The sequence below is a fragment of the Schistocerca piceifrons genome, chromosome 4 (genome assembly GCF_021461385.2).
Source record: "Schistocerca piceifrons isolate TAMUIC-IGC-003096 chromosome 4, iqSchPice1.1, whole genome shotgun sequence".
NCBI lineage: Eukaryota > Metazoa > Arthropoda > Insecta > Orthoptera > Acrididae > Schistocerca > Schistocerca piceifrons.
The window spans coordinates 346622862-346640997 of record NC_060141.1 but is presented as its reverse complement, the minus strand read 5'-3'; positions in this window follow the sequence as shown (position 1 = coordinate 346640997).

The following is an 18136-nucleotide window of genomic DNA, read 5'->3' as shown; positions in this document are numbered from 1 at the left end:
TCAAAAATTTGTTGAATTAAGGAAACTAAATTCTTGTATGTCTTGACAGGAAGTCAAAAGCCTAGAGAGAACACAATGCACACCAACCAGAGTATGACTATTGCAATATTTTCCATTATCATTCTTATTTTAAAATATAAAGCCCCAAATTTTTCAAATTCCTTTAAATCAATTTTTAATCATCTGATAAATATATAGTTATCAACAACACAATGACTGGTAGAACTGGTACAGTAATGTCTGCTTTATTATAATTTACAGAAATATATCTAGGATTCATCTTAGTCATTTACATAAACATTGGTGATACACTGCCTGGCGACTTACCTTTCCCTATGGTTACAAGCTGAGTATGTAAGGTTCGTACTGAAGTTTACCTAGTGACCTTTTTAGATCATTAACAATTACTTGTTATTCTACTACTAAATTACAATATTTGGATGTCCTTCCTACAGCAACTTCATAAACACAACTGTATTTACTGTAAGATAGGTAGGCAGATGAGCAAGAAGGCATTTACACATGTGGCTTTCCATCTCAAGACATTCTGAAAGAGATATTAGAGATGACAAACTGGTATAATTCTGTAAATTGTGCAGGAAAAGCAATTTCCTACTAACAGTGTGTAAAATTTTTAAGATGTCAAACATATTGTTATGTCTATATAAAAATAGGCATTTCTGATTATCAAGATCATAATCCAAGAATTTTCATAGATTTTTGTGGAAGTAACAACAAGAAATTCTCAGTCAGCTTACATGCCCTTCAACCAAAAAATTACATAATTTAAATGTCTGGCTACTTGCTACAACCAAATCTCATAGTTAAAAGAAGTCACATATATTGTTACAGAAAACCTATTGCATATGAAAAATGTTTCACTTGCAGGGCTCTAGAAATAACATTTCACAAATTCTTTTAGCTCACACTAGTGTGACAGAAAATGCCTTATTTCTTACACAAGTTTTAGTGCTCAGCTGTAATTAAATATATAAAATCACTATCAATTTTTTGTGAGAAAGTTGCATTGAAGGTGTTAAAATAATGTAGAAAATGCCTCTCTTTTCCTGTAGTGCAGGCTCTTAAATTTCTGGAATTCTTGGAAAATGATATAGGTGCCTACATAACTGACAATTTAGTTAAAAAAATTAGCACCAACAATTTCTACTACTCTGATTTACAAAAGGGGAGATTTAATTATACCTCTGAAAATAAGGTTTAATGAGAATCAAAAAATATATAGTTTGTCTGCTTCCATGTTTCTAAAGACACTCAGTACCATTTTATGACAGGCAGTCTTCAGAGAAAGGAAATTAGTTTCACTAGAAATCAGCATGTGGTAGCATCAAAGTAAACAGAGAAGTTTAGGTATGTTTTATGCATTTGAAAATAGTTTGATAGATTTTTCATAAGACAAGAGAACATGTTGTTCATCTGTTTAAATATTCAAAAGATACACTTCCATATCTGACCTCAACCCCTGTTAATTCGTATGCTAATAACAACAATAAAATTTGAATAATTGTATATTTAGGCTTTTATATGTCTTCATCCTTCAGGTTCTTCTTATACACCTCTTATCTCTCAAAAAAGAGAGAATATAGCAGACTATTGGAGGTGATAATTGGAAACTGTATCCCAGACTACAACACAAACACAGATACTTGCCTATCTTGAGCTGTTTTGTTGCACTAATGCCTTAGAGAAGACACAAAATTTACACCTGTCACAGGCTTCACTCCAAAGCATGCATCCAGGGTTAAGTTGAAGTCCAGCACACATTTTTAAAAATGTCACTATGTCAACACAGTAGACATTCCACAAAATAGTAGATTTCTTTCTTGTATAACTGAATCCTTCCTGGACCTCTACTGGCAGTATGTACCTGAAGACCTTAAGATTATGGTAATGTTCAAAACTTCTGTTCGTTGCATGAAAATTGGATTTATTTACAACTCATTCATACATAGAAAATTTAGTGAATACAAAAGAAAATTCACCATGAGTATTCTACTCTGAACCTCCACCAAGTGGTGTGCAATATTTAAGGCACTGTATTTCCATTTGTGAGGCTCAGATTCAAATTTTTGTACCTACGCCTTATTTTGGTTTCTGATAATTTCCAAAACACACAAATGTCAGCAAAATTCTGGTAACAACTGCACTGTTGATACATTTCCCTGTTTTTCTGTAAATGATTTAATACATTTGTTCTGCAAAAATATTTTATAAAAGTATAACAACAGTTATTTTCTTCCTAAAATCACTAACATGAGCAATCCAAGCAGGTGACTTGAAAAGAGGTAATATCAGATGTCAGTGGCATAAGATAACTTCTATATTATATCAGCAGGACTGCAATGGAAATCTGGAACTGATTCTCTGCTGCCGGAATGAGTAGCTCAAACTTAATTTATATGTATGACTGTAGTAATATGTATACTCTAAAATGACAATCGATTCACCTGCAACTGAAAGTCAGTTATTAGTAACCTCCAGAAAAAAATGAATTCTAGTAATAGCAGATAAGCTCAGAAATTTTGGTAAAGTCTGTAAATTATTACTCAAGGATATACATATTTGTGATTTGACATTAATTTATGGCAGCTACATGAAGGAATCATATTACCCATCATTTGTAAAAAAATTAATGTTTTGGTGCTGCAACTCAGAGGTTGACAAAGGGTTTAATACATGTCTATCAACAATTTACTTGAGGTAGAAATTCACCACATTGAAAAGTTGCAAGTTTTCAAATCTGCCTAAAACTGTCAGCTGCCCCTAATTTACTGTACAGCCTGGGTAACAAAAGAAGTTTAGGAAGTTGTAGCACTGCAGTTGCGAGTAGAGTGTATAATAACTTACTGTTATATTTGCAAGAACTTCAAAAACATGGCATGTAAATGTGAAAGTTGGACATGAAACCTTTTCAAGAACTTCTATATTATGTCTGTATCACACTGAGTGATAATACTACATCACTAACATATTATTGTAATGAGATTTGAGAGTTCGGAAAACAAACATTGAGTTTAAAACCCTTATGGATTTTACAAGACAATCTGTATAGATGGAGCTCTGAATATAATTTGTATGTCTTAAGAGCCCAACATTCAGCTGTTATGAGGAATAGAGAATTCATCATGTTCAGTCTGTTTTACTAAATACATCAGTAAAGTCCATAAAGTATGAACTATAATCATATTGCTTTTAGTCTTGTTTTTGTAGCTGTTACAGCTACTTTTCTTGGAATGCCATATTAAATTCAAGAAGTTGAAAAATAATAGTATAAGACATACAATTTAAGAAAACCACTTATGAAATTCAAAACTCATGTTACAGATGCAATCAAAATAGATAAATAACCAGATTTTCCGACAAAAGGTGAAAGGAGTAATCGAGAAACATACATTTTCTTCCCCTTCCTCATTTGTTGGCATGAGAAGCAATAAGACCACTTCTAGTGACATCATTGTTAATGGAACATTAACCCTTAACAATTTTTCCTCTCATGGAAAGAGAAATAATAGTTTTTGAGAACACCGATAAAGTTATCTGTAATATGTAAAGAACGCATCAGTGTAAGTAGACTAGGCTCCAGCCTGTGAAGTGCGTGAACAGAATGTATAAAAGGGAAGAGATATTATGGATACTGCTAAAATAGGATTACAAACACAGGAGCAGTCATGAACAACTTCCTTTAAAAGCGAATATTTACAAAGAAAATGTCAATGAACTTTGTAATTGGCTTTCATTTTCATAAATTTTTCATCACCTTCCTCAGTTAACCAACTTCTTCATGTATCCTCTTTTCACTCTTATTATATAACCACATGTTTTTATTGTAACATTTTTGTATCCAAACAATACTTTTTATCACTGTAGTTCTTTCTTCACCATTTCTTCACCAACCACACACCTTGTTTGTGTTACCCTGCCACATGTCTCCTGTGTTACAGTTTTTTCGCTGAGTTCACAGTTTAGTAACAGTCTACACAATTTCCATAACTTCTTCTGTAACTTCAGTCAGCCTATTATCTCCACACACAAAACAACCTGTTTTCAACTTATCCAGTTCACATCGAGTTTCAGATTCAACAACATATTGGGTATTTCAGAATCAAAAGGGTCTGATCTGATTAAGTTAATTTAGTACATACTTTATTGATTTTTATCACTTCTCTTTATTTGTCTGCAGCCTTTAAAGCATGGAGTAGCAGCTAGATATAAATTTATATCTGAAATTTAAAAAAAAAAAATCACTCACCTCCAGATGATTGACATGTTATGTGTAAGTACATGTGATAGCAAAGGGACTTTTCTCCGACCTGGAATTTTTCTTGTTGCAGAAATGTTCACTTAGTGACACATCTCAAACCACACTCACACTTCAGGTATTCATTGTGCATTATTTTTATGTATTATGATGATGCACTTTTTAGCACAAAAATAACAGATATACCTTTAACACCTCATTATTCAGTGTCATGCCTTTAGCACTATGCCATTGCTGCCAGTGTAAGAGATTTGTGATGTCATTTGATAGATACAATGGCTCTACAAATTGTTTGTTACTGTTAGGAAGACAGTTTATTAATCATCAAAACTGATATATACATTTTAGCTGTGATATTTAAAGAAACTAAAAATGATGGCTCAAATAACTGATGACCTGTGAGTCTTTCGTAGTTGTTCCATTTATGGTTACAATAATATTAAGATAAGTACTTTGCATTTGAGATGGTTCTGTCTGGTAACCAAAGAAGGGAAATTTCTGAAACACTTTGTAAGTTATGTTGTTTGTGCAAACATCGATTATCTTATTTACATTGAAGTCTGAAGAAAAGTATAATCATTAAATCTTTATACTGTAAAATTAGTAACTAAGTCTTTTTTATGAAGATTGCAACTGAAAATCTACTTCTTGATGTTATTTTTAAAATATTGTTTCTTTAATAACTGTATTTTAGTTACAAAAGTTGATGTAAAATTTGATAATTTAAACTAAATAACAAACACAAGGCCTTATACAGTTAGTATTAAGATGTCACAATGGCGCTGCAATCACTCATGGAAATTGAATAAGCTTGAAGCAACGCAGTTGCTGGCTGAATTTATGTAAATAATGTGTGTGTATAATGGAGCTAACTGTTTTTAGAAATAGATTATGGTTGAAATATATGTTTTGTAAAAAAATGTTTCTTCTGTGCTGCAATAAATTGTACAAATAGTGTTATCAGCAAAATCAGTATTAAATTTTATTAAGTCAAAACAACTGAAAGAGCTTGCTGCATGTGACCTTAATAACATCTTTCTCTTTAAAATGTATGAAGCTCATATCTTACGTACAAATAAAACTTGTATTAATCAAAAAATTAGCTATAAGTAAATTTCTCATCACCTTGTTATTTATAGAGTACTCTAGTTACACCATATAACTCAAAAAAGAATGCTGAGATGGTTCCCATTCTCATTGAGTCTTCTACTGAACTGAGTTCACATTGCACAACATTGCTCCATGTGCTGGCTTCACGCACCAGAGAGGGGAGATATATCTATGCGATATATGTTACAACAAGTGCATGGCAGAAGATAAATTTCATTTTATTTTACCACATATTATAGATTTCTCCCATAACATTTATTACCAAATCTTCAATGTTCCCCAATCAAGACTGGCTACACTGAATCAATTTTACAGTATCTGGAATACATACAATTAAGACTACACAGGCAATAAAAGAAAAATAAATTAATAAAAAATGTGGGCTTAGTATATGGTTTAATAATGAGACACATAAGAGTTTAATATCTGACACATAAAGAGTTTAATATCTCATTAAAAGTGTAGCTTGTTCAATTAAAAAATACTTGCAACAACCCTAGTTTAACAGCTGTTCCTTTTTTGATTATGCATACTAGTAGTTTCACACATCCATTCTGGGACATCAATACCAAAAAATTAATAAACTGAATGCAGAAGTTTTACAATTTTTGCCATCAATATTTATAATGGTAAACACTTCAGCTGGCACACATTAAAAATGTTCATTCCCAATACAGGAATGTGTTCCATGTTTTGGAGTAATAACAGCTCATGATGTTTATGTTTCCTTCCTTACAAGTTCTATAATTGTGGATTTCATATCTCTTAATAAATGTTTTTCTTGCCCATAACAGATCCTGTTGAAGGTATATTGACAAAAGCTGCATTCCTCATAACTGGATGATCGGAGATCTGCAGCAGTCCAGTTCCTTACTTTGATGCTAAAATTCAAAATGCTTTCTTGTGGTGTATTAGGATATTTCTGCAACCTGTTGAGCAGCCTCAATACTATAATAGACAACTGATATGGCTCAATACTACAATATATAACTGATATGTACAGTATATTTTTACAAAATGTTGGGGTGTTATGTATTTTGTTAAGAAATATAACCCACATGAAGGTTTTCTAAATAAATGTGTGCAATGGTTCCTTTCCATGCAATCTTTTTATCAGTAATGAAATCAAGAAACATTTCAGTGCCCACTTTGTCAAAGAATGCAGTGCCATCCACACAACATATTATCTGAGTATTTTATCTTCATTTGGTATACGCGCAGCAACAGGAAGAGAGTCCAGCCACAGTTACAATGAGGAAATGTTAATGAAAAGAAAACAGGAAGATCTTCATTTTGTCTACTGTCAATTATTTCTTGATGATACAGAATAGTATAGCTGCTTCATGAGGTGCCTGAATAAGGGAGTAAGATCTTTATATTAAATGAAATATTTGTATCATATGCAAACAGTAATACCTGACCTATGTAGTCCACATAACTTTAAAATGCTGGTATTAGAAATGCAGAGGCCCAAGTATGGATCCTTGAGTCATGCCATACTCCACATTCTGTTCATCACATGTTACTCTTAAGACAAACAGAATTCTCTTTTATAAGTTATATTGTAAAATTTCCAGGGTACCACCACCAATACTGTAGCATTTCATAAATGTTACTATGGTTGTTCTTCTCTTCATAGGCTTGCATGATCTTCCTTAGCAGATCAAACTCTGCTGTTTAAGCCTATCTCTCTTCCTAAAATCCACATTACATTGTGAAATATGATGTCATTCTGAAGTAATTCGTAGTCTCATTTTTTATTTAAAAGATTAAGTTATTGTCATTAGCATGTGGCCTGACACTTCTCATGTGGCCCGATACTTCATCCACAAAACTTGTTTTTGTAAACTGTGCAAGCTAGTTTTAAAAACTGTGGAAATGCTGAGAATGAGAAGTATTTGTTCCCTGGTGCTGTAAGTGGTCATCCAAATTTAAAAAATGGTTTGCTACCAGACTCCACACAGTGTAATGTAAGCACACAGCATACTGTAAGTACCAAGAAGCAATGAAGGCTTTAAACAGTCATTATCTTTACATACTCATTAGACACCTTCTTCCATGTATTCGTATTACAAAATGTTGTTGTGCATTAAAATACTTGTAGGCTCAATTTCCAAATCTCCAATGCTATCTACAGCTTCTTCTACTTTTCTAATAATATACTCATTAAACCCACGAGCACTATTAGAATTTACAGACACTATAAATTTTATCCTAGGTTCTCAACCAAGTCCCTAGCTGCCTATGACAATTACGGGCTATTTCTCTCTCTCTCTCTCTCTCTCTCTCTCTCTCTCTCTCTCTCTCTCTCTCTCTCAGCAAGCACTGAGGTGCAGAAAAGCACATTTAAAAGTTGACTTTTGGATATTATTAATCTTTTGGACAAAGTTTTTTATCATAACTGGAAACACACACACAGATATATATCACATATCGGCACTTCTGTCTCCCAGATTTTCTGTTGTTTAATGATTCATGTACTTTAAAATCGGATCTGTTGTTGCTTAGAGACAGTCATTTAGCATGAGTGAAATGTATTTTACATTGGCTGGTACAGTAGTATATCACATTTTCTGTTCAGTTATTTCTCACCTTTCTTATGATATCCTGGGAAGATGTTACTTAAATACCACTGAAATTACATTATTAAATTTGCTGTCCTCCCATTAATTCCATGTTGCCAATCAAGAAATAACAATGAAGTTTTCAGATAACATTATTTATCCTTTTAATGATTTTAATGTTGAATCTATCATTTCTGTTTCAAAAAACAAGAGACTAATTGCCTACTGATATCATATGTAACATCATAGTTAATGCCCACTCTGGTATTGATGTTTCCACCACAGTTCATCAATAGTTACAAGTAGATAGACTTACAATCTGCATCTATGACTACATCTGTATTCTGCTAAATGTTGTAAAGTGTTTGGCAGAAGATACTTCCCATGGTACCACATATTACGGTATCTTACAAACAGGGGAAGAATGAGTGCTTACATGCCTCTTTAAGCACTGTATTTAGTCTAATATTGTATCCAAAGCACTTACTGAAGTGATACATAGAGGACTGTATTACATTCCTGCATTATTCATTTAATTCTGGTTCCTGAAACTTTGTAAATAAGATTTCAGGGGTAGTTAGCATCTATCTCAAAGGAAACTGTCAGTTCTGGTTTTTTCAGCATATCCATAAGCTTTCACAAGGGTCAAACAACATTATGACCATTCCTGCAGTCCTTCTTTGTACACATTCAGTATCCTGTGTTAGCTGCATTTGGTATGGATTGGATCCCATACACTTGAACAATATTCTAGGATAGGTCAAATTATTTTGTAAGAGATCTCCTCTACAGACCGACTGCTTTTTCCCTGTGTGCTACCAATATTCATAAATCTAACACTTGCTGTACCTAAAACTTGAGGCTGTGTAATCACTCTATTCACCCACAATTTTGTTAAATCCACAATTTGCATTTAGGGACATCAGAGAGCAAGTTACTCATGTCGTCCCAGACTGAAACAATTGCAGAAAAGAGTGGGGCAATCAGAAGACAATGTTCTGTTCTGGAGAGACAGTTCTGCTGCCCTACAGACAACAGGTGCACCTCACTGTGTGACTGAGATGGCTCAGAAACTGGAACTTACTCCAAAGTTGAAGTATGCAGATCAATATGATTCTTCTGGGCCAAACTTTTAACATTACACACAGATTCTCCATGAAATTCTGGCAGTATATGGGCTAAATATGATGTCTTGTTCAGCTGTAGTGAAATGGTTTCAACAATTTGACTCAAGGCGAAGATACCCTATCCTCATTCATTCATAACCTCAACAAATTCTCTCCCACCTGCTTCACCTGGTACGCCTCAACCCAACATGTCATCTTCTTGGATGTTGACTTCCACCTCTGTAAAGGCTCCATCCACAGCTCTGTCACCCCTTCTATATCTTACATACAGCCTGGCCATCTTGGGATGGTGTATTTTCATTGATGTGAACTTCTTTGCCCAGTATGCTGAAGATCTCACTAGCCACCATACCATATCCTCACACACCCCTAATCTTCCCACCCCCCTCAAGAATCAGCCACAGAACCATATCCTTCGTCAGGGCTTTGATTATCTATCATCATGCCCTGAACTTAGGGATATCATACCCGAGATCCTTTCCACCCATCCTAAATTGGGGTTCAGGGATCACAGTCTTCTGAAAGACCCAGGTGGCACACCTGCCCAATCCATCCAACCAGCAGTTCCTACTTCAGTCTGGCCACATGCTTATTCAAAACCATCAGAGGCAGCCATGTGTCTGTGAAAGCAACCATGTTATATACCAACTCCGCTGCAATCACTGCACAGCTTTACATGCCAGTATGACAACCTACCACCTATCCATCAGAATGAATGACCACCGCCAAACTGTGGCCAAGAACAAAGTTCACCATCACGGTGGCACAACATGCAGTTAAGCACCACATGCTCAGTTTCAATGGCTGCTTGACAATCCAGACCCTCTGGACCCTTTCCCCCACTACCAGCTTCTCTGAATTATGCCGACTGGAGTTGTCATTGCAACACATCCTTCGTTTTCATAACCCATCAGGTCTCAATCTCCGTTCACCCACTCCCCCAGATCCTCCAACCGTTTCCCCTTCCTCTGCCCTATCATCCCCTCTTAACTCACATCTCCAAATCACCTTCATCATGTGATGCTCCCCACTGGCTTCGAACCTGTACATCACATGCCTAGCATGTGCACCTGCCAACCCTCCCTCCCAAATTCCTGGCCAGTAAACTGGCTGCCTCCCTCTGAGCCACTACCTACCACTCCCACCTTTCCCTCCCTCTAGCCACCCCACCTCCATTCAACCCCTACCCTACCCCAGTCCTCCTGCACTCCTAGCATTGTGCTTCCCTCTGGTACCAACATTGGGCATGTAATAAGGACCCTTACAGATATAGCTCCAAAGGAGTGGACGAAATCCAGTGTGCATACCAGGAGGAGTCATTCCAGATGTGAGACAGTTGCTTCCAGATGCCATGAAGAGCACAAAATGCAGCGAACTGCAGATGGTGGCTAATGTTGGTACTAATGATGTGTGTCACTTTGGATTGGAAGAGATACTCTCTGGTTTTGGGCAGCTAGCTGAAGTGCTAAACACTTCCAGTCTTGCTTGTGAGATGAAGGTGAAGCTCACCATCTGTAACATCATTGAAAGAACTGACTGTGGTCCTTTGGTTCAGATGTGAGCAGAGGGTGTAAATCAGATGCTCAGGTGGTTCTGTGGCTGAAGGATGCAGATCCCTTGACTTGCTTCATAGGCAGGGTGGTGTATGGGTTCAGCTAAATAGATCAGGAGTCCACTACACGCAGGAAGCAGCAGCATGGGTAGCAGGGGCTGTGTGGAGGGAACTGAACAATTTTTTTAGGTTAGAGGGTCTCGGGAAAGTGCAGAAAGGGCTTCAGTTTCAAAGGGTGCAGGATGACCACAGGAAGATGGTAGACAGAGGAACAGTCAATATCGTAGTTGTAAGCTCTCACAGCACCAGAGCTCCAACAGCTAACTGAAAGTACTGAAAGGACCTAACCATCTTCAAAAAGGGTAAAGTAAATGCAGTTGGTGGTGGAGTGTTTATTGCTGTCAGAAGTAGATTATTTTGTAGTGAAACTGAAGTAAATAGTTCCTGTGAGTTAGTATGGGTAGAAGTTATACTTGACAACCAAGACTAAATTATAATTTTTTCCTTTTACCGACCCCTCAACCCAGATGATACAGTTGCTGAACATTTCAAAGAAAACTTGAAGGTCATTTCAAATAGGTACCCCAGTCATACAATTATAGTTGGTGGTTAGATCAATCGACCCTCAACATATTGGTGAAAATACATGTTTAAAGTCAGTGGTGGGCATAAAACATCATCCAAAATCATACTGAATGCCTTCTCAGAAAACTATTTTGAACAACAGGCTCAGAAGTCCACTCGAAGTGTAAATAGTTGCAAAAACATTCTTGACCTCTTAGCAACAAATAATCCTGACCAAATAGGAAGCATCATGACAGATACAAAGATCAGTGACCACAAGGTTGTTGTAGCTAAACTGAATACCATAACATCCACCAAACCCAATAAAAATAAACAGAAAATACATCTATTTAAAAAAAGGACAAAAATTTGCTTGATAATCTTCCTAAGAGACAGTCTCCAGTCCTTCCAAACTGACTATGTAAAGTGTAGACCAGATATGGTTTACATTCAAGGAAATTGTATCAACTGCAATCAAGAGATATGTACCAAATAAATTAATAAGAAATGTTACTGATCCCTCATGTTACATGAAGCAAGTCAGGATAATACTGCAGAAGCAACAAAAAAAGAATGCCAATTTTCAAAGAAAGCAAAATTCCAAAGATTGGTGAATTTTTACAGAAGCTCAAAATTTAGCAGGAACTTAAATGCAAGATGCTTCTAATGAATTCCACAATAAAACTCTGTCTCAAAATCTGTCAGAAAGCCCAAAAAGATTCTGGTTGTATGTAAAATATGCCAGTGGCAAGATGTGATGAATACATTCACCGCACAATAGCAATCGTGATGTTATTGATGAGAGTGGCACTAAAGGAGGGTTACCTAAACACAGTTTTCCAAAATTCCTTCACAGAAGAAGACCAATTAAATATTCCAGAATTCGAATCAAGAACAACTGCCAACATGAGTAACTTAGAAGTAGAAACCCTCCTTGCAGCAAAGCAGCTTAAAACACTTAACACATGCATGGCTTCCAGTCCAGACTGCATATCAGCCAGGTTGCTTCCAGAGCATGCTAATACAATCGCTCCATTCTTTCTCCATTTTCAATCATATACAACTGCACACTCACTGAAAGATTTGTAAGCAAAGATTGGAAAGTTGCACAGGTCACACCAATACCCAAGAAAGGAAATAGGAGTAATAAGCCGAATTACAGACACATATCACTAACATCAATTTGCAGTAGGATTTTGGAACATGTACTGTTCTCTAACATTATGAATCACCTTGAAGAAAATGATTTATTGGCAGATAGACAATATGAATATCATTCTTGTGAAAGACTTCTAATTATTTAATCTCGTGAAGTAATAAATGCCATCAACAAGGGATTTCAAATTCATTCCATATTTTTAGATTTCCAGAAGGCTTTTGACACTGTTCTTCCTAAGCAACTTTTAATTAAATTGCGTGCCTATGGAGTATCATCTCAGCCATGTGACTGTATTCGTGATTTTCTGTAAGAAAGGTCACACTTCATATTAACTGATGGAAAACCATTGAGTAAAGCAGAAGTATTATCTGTTTTTGAGGAAGTGTTATTAGCCCTCTGTTGTTCCTTATCTACATGGATGATTTAGGAGACAATCTGAGCAGTTTTCTTAGATTGTTTACAGATGATGCTGTCATTTACAATCATACAAATTCATCAGATGATCAAAACAAATTGCAAAATGATTTAGAGAATATGTCCATATGATGCTAAAAGTGGCAACTGACTAAATCATCGAAAGTGTGAAGTCTTCCACATGAGCACTCAAAAGAATCCACTGAATTTTAGTTATATGATAAATCACACAAAGTTAAAGTCTGTAAACTCACCTAAATACCTAGGGATTACAGTTACAAATAATTTAAATTGGAAAGGTCTTATAGATAATGTTGTGAGGAAATCAAACCTATGACTGTCATTTATTGGCATAACACTTAGAAAATGCAACAAACCTATTAAAGAGAATGTTTACACTACGCTTGTCTGCCCTCTTCTGGAGTACTGCTGTGTCTTGTGGCATCCTTATCAGATAATATTATAGGATTAATGGAGGACATCGAACAAGTTCAAAGAAGGGCAGCTCATTTTGTATTATTACAAAATGTGGGTAAGAGTGCTACAAATATGATACACAAACTGGGGTGGCTGTCATTAAAGGAAATGAATTTTTCTTTGCGACAGGACCTTCTCATGATATTTCAATCACCAATTATCTTCTCGGTGTGAGAAAATATTTTGTTGGTGACCACCTACATAGGCAGAAACAATCATCATTCTATAATAAGAGAAACCAGAACTCACATGGAAAGATTTAAGTGTTCTTTCTGCCTACGAGCTGTTCAAGAGTGGAATGGTACGGAAGTAGCTTAAAGGTGGTCCCCCCCCCCCCCCCTCCACCACTGTGTGTGCCTGTTGATGACTCAATGCTTCTGCTTTTCAGTAAGTGGTCCCCTTTACCTCTAAGGTATTTAAATTCTGACATAATTTTCCTGCTATAAGAATCCAAAATAATCATTCTTTTCACAGGTGTGACATTTTGGTATTCCAAATGAAATACTGAAGTCAACATGGACACACATACTGCATACATCAAAAATCACCTGATATGTGGCATACGAATCACCCCAAATTCTTTTCAATTTCTCTTCATTTCTTTTCCAATGAACTGGATCACAATTTCTCTTCTTTGCTTTATATTTTTGCTGTCTTTCACCAATATCAAAGTTTGATTTATCATACAACATAATGAAACAAAATTAAAAGCAAAATTACAGCCAGTTATTAATGATAGTAAGGACCAGACATTATATAACAACTAACTGCAGTTTGCTGAACAGTTCACATTAAATGGAGCCATGGAACCTCAATGTTAATGAAGAATAGAAGTGGCAATGAGGCACTGCTATGAGTCATGTTGGTCAATGTCAACAGTACCCTTTTTTGACAACCTGTGCCAGTCAGTTTGCTAGATCTGTCAGACTGTCTGTGTTCTGCCCTACTGACAAGTATATACATGTTAACAAATAGTCATATCTTCTATAAATAAATTCACACAAGATTTATTCCTGTACCAAAACATGCAGAATCAATTACTAAAAATGATGTATACCTTGACTCACTTTTACCCAAAATCAGCTTAGTTGATTTTTTCACCAAAGGCCTCAGTGTCTTTCATTTGTGTGAGAGGTTTTCTGATAATCTGCTATGGTAGTCACTGAAGGCTTCATGTATTGCAGTAGTCCCTGTTTCTTTAGAAGTTTCTGCAGGGAGACTGCATATTAAGAAATGTCCCAACATCACAAACTTTTCTACTTGATATATATCTGTCCAGTGCTAGACCAACTATTCTTCTAAACTTGGGCCACAGTCCCTGAACATCCACACCAAAGTGGTTCAAGTTCCTCCTTGAGAAGTAATACTGCTGCCTCTTTATCTAGTTCAGTGAACATATAAATCTTCCCGTTTCTTTTAGATGCCTTTTGTATTTTAGTAACTTAACCACAGTTGCTAAAAATTCCCCAAAGTCACTCATACCAGTTTCTATGTAATCATCCTCAAATAGGTAAGACCTATTATTGTTGCCATTGTAATATTACCTTTGTATCATGAGTGGGCTTCCAAAATATCTGTTTGAAGTAGTTTTCAGAGAAAGTATACTTTTGCAGGTTGTCTGGTCACATCTACTACATACAAAACTTTAATTGTGCCAGTAGATAGCTAGATAATTAAAGCCTCCTCCAACAATAGCAGTATGGTTGGGAGAACACATGTACTAGTGAGCTGTGGCTTACTCAGATGTTTTAGTTACATTTGGAGAGAGTCTGGTGTTCAGTAGATGGACCCCATCTCACAGTTATGGTCAGCCTTGATACTGAGTCTTACCAAAACAATCTTGCATGCAGCTTCATGTTCTGTCTCAGTGGAACTGAGTCTCTTGTCTACTGCTAAGTGTGCACCACGCCACTTCCATTTCCCATTAACTTATACTTTCAATACACATTTACATTTATCCAAAATGTCTCACTGCTGTAAATTTTGGGTTATAGACAGCTTTCTGTTCCCAGTTTTGTCTGAACTCCTCTGATTTTGAGGAGTGCTTCAAACTCTGATGCTTTGTTGCAAATGCTTCAGCAGTTGATCAGTAATATTTTAATAGTTCTGTCTTTGAAGGGTATTTCTTTGACTTTTCACCAATACTCTAGGGTCTCCTACAGTTATTAATATCTAGACTGGATGGAGTATCATCTAATCTAAAACCTATTTGCTATGTGTCTGAACTGCCGACAATTATCAGACTGCTAGACTTTTGTGCTTACATCTGAGGAGTGTGGTCGGGTTGGCTGCACCAATAATCACACCCCTTTAGCAGTAGTTCATTTATTACCTTAACACATACAAGGATCACAAAGAACTGAACTGCACATGGTGGAACAGCCAAAGATAACGCTTGGAGTCCAAACATGAATGCATATCGATGTAGGTGTCGATTTCATCGGCACCACAAATCTCCCCCCCCCCCTCCCCCCCCCCCCCCTGCAGTACGGAGTACTCTTGAGAGGCCGGCGGGGGCGTGGGGGGGTGACTATGGTGTCGACAGGGGTGGTCCGCGGTTAGCCGGACCACGGTCAGCTTGACAGCGTCGTCAGGGAGCTGTGTGGGTAGACGGCGTAAGGGAGGTTCGGCCACCGAACCTGGAAGTCGTTGAAGTGAGCCGGGCGTTGTACTGGGCGTGCTGGTCATGCAGCGACAGGTAGGCCGGCGGTTTGCGGGTGGAACGGAGCAACTATGACGATGTCTCCAGAGGGCGTGGCGAACACATGAAGCATGTCCAGGTCGACGTCAGGCGGGAGAGGAACACATTTCACCAGGTGGCAGGGAATGGCAGAGGTTGTGTCATGAGCACTGGATGAAGAGAAACACACGACGAACAGTGTATAATCGCACAGTATTTTTGAGATGTCGTGGATTATGTCTGGGGGAGACAGGCACAAACACCACGCCCGAGGGCACGTTCAAGATGGGGGGGGGGGGGGGGGGGGCATGAGAGAGCTCGATAGGGTGAGGCAGGCGACGGTGGAAAGATTGAAGGGACCAGTGAAGGGGCGGGCAGCGAGGGTGTGATCCTAGGTAAGCTCGACATGGGGGCATGTGGTCACTCAATGGAGTGCGTGACACCGGAGTAGAGGGCGAGGTCGGAGGAGAGCTCGATGATTGGAGCTGGAAGTCACTCGACAGAGTGTGTGAGACCGGTGTAGAGGGTGAGGTCGGAGGAGAACTCGACGATTGGAGCTGGAAGTCACTCGATCAAGTGTGTAAGTCTGACATGAAGGGAGTGGTTGGAATGTCGTGAGCCACGACAGTTAGTGGCGTGGTCGTGGCCTGAAGGGGGTGGAAGAAGGATTGACATGAGCAGGCTTAAGTCTGTTGAGAGGGACTGTAACAGCTGAATCTTTCATCTGGATGTCATAGGTGTTGGCTGAGCGCCAGAGAATTAAGTATGGGCCGGTATATGGAGGTTGGAGGGGAGCACAGACAGTGTCATCTCGGAGCATGATGTACTCGCAATTGTCCACAGAATTTGGGACGTGAACCTTAGGGCGGGAATGGCTGGCGGGTGGAGGGATATGGAGGTTGATGAAGTGGGGTCTGACATGGTCCATTAAGGAAGGTAAGTCAGACTGAGGGAGAGAAGCGGAAGAGTTCACAAGTTTGTCAGGGAGAACAATGTTCTGGCCATATACGGACTCGGCTATTGTGCCTTTGACATCTTCCTTATAGATCGCACGAATGCCGAGTAGCACAAGCGGAAGGGCCTCCATCCATAGAGAGTTGTGCCATCGAAGAGCCACCTTGAAAGTGCGGTGCCAGCGCTCGACTAGCCCGTTACTTTGCGAGTGATATGCTGTGGTATGGACGCGCTGGATGCCATAAATGTTACAAATCCCGTTGAACAGGGTCGACTCAAATTGTTTGCCCTGGACAGTCATGATGATAGCTGGACATCCGAAACGTGATACCCTTAACTTGAGCAACAGTTTCTGCCAAATATTGGGGAGGGGGACAGCCTCGACCCAGCGAGGGGGAGAGAGGGCCAACAGTGTCAATATGAATATGCTGGAAACACCCAGGAGGGATCGAAAAGGCACCGAGGGGGGGGGGGGTGAAGTGTGCTTGTGTACTTTGCAGCATTGGCATGCGACACAGGAGTGTGCCCATTGCTGGCAGTCCTTGTTGACATTTCTCCACACAAAGTGCTCCACTACGAGGTGGGCGGACGCACGAACACCGGGATGGGCTAAATTATGCAGTGCGTTGAAGACAGCTCGACGGAGCATGGTTGGGATGAGGGGGCACAACGTGCCCGTACTGTTGTCACACCAGATCTCACCAGAAATGCCAGGGAAGGTGGTGCGCACAAAGAGTCTGAAATCAGGTTTTGTGTTTCCTCGTCGGCGGGTTGGAGGTTAGGTAGTTCAGAGAGGCCTAACAGCGAATTGACAGCATTGACTCGTGAAACGAAATCAGCAACTACATTGTCAGCACTCCTTATGTGTCTGACATCGGTGGTGAACTGAGATATGAAGTCCATGTATCTGAAGTGGCCATGAGGCGGGTCAGCTGGCGGGTTTGTAATGGGCGCAGCCAGAGGTTTGTGTTCCGTTAAAACATAGAAAGGGCGTCCCTCAACGTCAGTCTTAAAATGCTTGATAGCTTCATAGGCCGCGAGCAACTCTCTGTCCAATGTGGAATATTTCCGTTGTGCTTTGGTGAGCTTACGCGAGAAGAACTGCAGAGGCGAAGTTTGGCTGTCAATTGTCTGGCTAACGACAGTGCCTAAGGCAGTATCACTCGCGTCTGTGGTGATGAAAAGCTGCGTATTGGGATGAGGACGCGCGATGGTGCAGGCCTCGGCAAGAAGATTTTTGAGGGCAGTGAAAGAGTCAG